A 980-nucleotide genomic window follows, 5' to 3' on the forward strand; every position below is an offset into this window, starting at 1 on the left:
GGGGGGGGATGTAAGTCGATTACATCGACTCCGGTGAAATACTGGTACTTAATTTCTCGTCCCTGAAAGGATGAAAGGCAAAGTCTACCCCGGCGGAATTTGAACTCAGAACGTAAAGACGGTCGAAATATAGTTAAGCATTGTGTCTGGTAAGCTAACGATTCTGCCAGCTCGCTGCATTAATTAAATACTAATATTACAAGTTATATAAAGCGACCAGCTGGCAGAAGCGTTAGTAGGCCGGGCAAAATGCTTCGTGGCATTTGGTCCGTCTTTGCGTTCTGGGTTCAAATTTCCCCGAGGTTGACTTTGCCCTTCGTCATATCAGATTCGATAAACTAAGTATCAGTTGAGTACTGGGTTCAGGTTGATATAATCGACTTATCCCCTCCCCTGAAACTGTTGGCTAGGTGCTAAAATTTGAAACCAATATTACAATATTGTTATAATAGTGAGTTCAGGACGTCAGATTGAACACGTAGTGTAAGAATAATTTGGGCTTTTACAAGCGGATGCTGACCAGCCATGGCTATGTTGGAATTTCATAACCAATTATATCTATCAATTGACTCACTGACAGTTGGTAGATATACTTAACGAAGACTCACCGACAGCGGGAGTGGTATGTGGCAGTTATCGGTAGCATGAGACAAAATACGTTGTAACATTTGTTAGGTCCCTTTACTTTCATTCTTTCGGGGTCGATAAAATAACTACCAGTTGAGCAGTGGGATCGATGTAATCGACTTACCGTTCCCCAAAATTCCTAGCCCTGTGCCGAAATTATTATTATTATTATTGTTCAGTAGTTTTATTTTTATAACGTGCTTTCACTTCACTACCGATCGCAGCTCTGTGTGCCGTGTATGTGCTGTGGTTTGCTGTGATGCTCTTATGGTTACTGTATTGAAAGTATTTTGCGTAGGATGTGTGCAGTGCCCAGTAGTGCAAGCGCAATGGCCCATTGGTTAGGGCAGCGG

Source organism: Octopus bimaculoides, chromosome 3, assembly GCF_001194135.2.
Source record: "Octopus bimaculoides isolate UCB-OBI-ISO-001 chromosome 3, ASM119413v2, whole genome shotgun sequence".
NCBI lineage: Eukaryota > Metazoa > Mollusca > Cephalopoda > Octopoda > Octopodidae > Octopus > Octopus bimaculoides.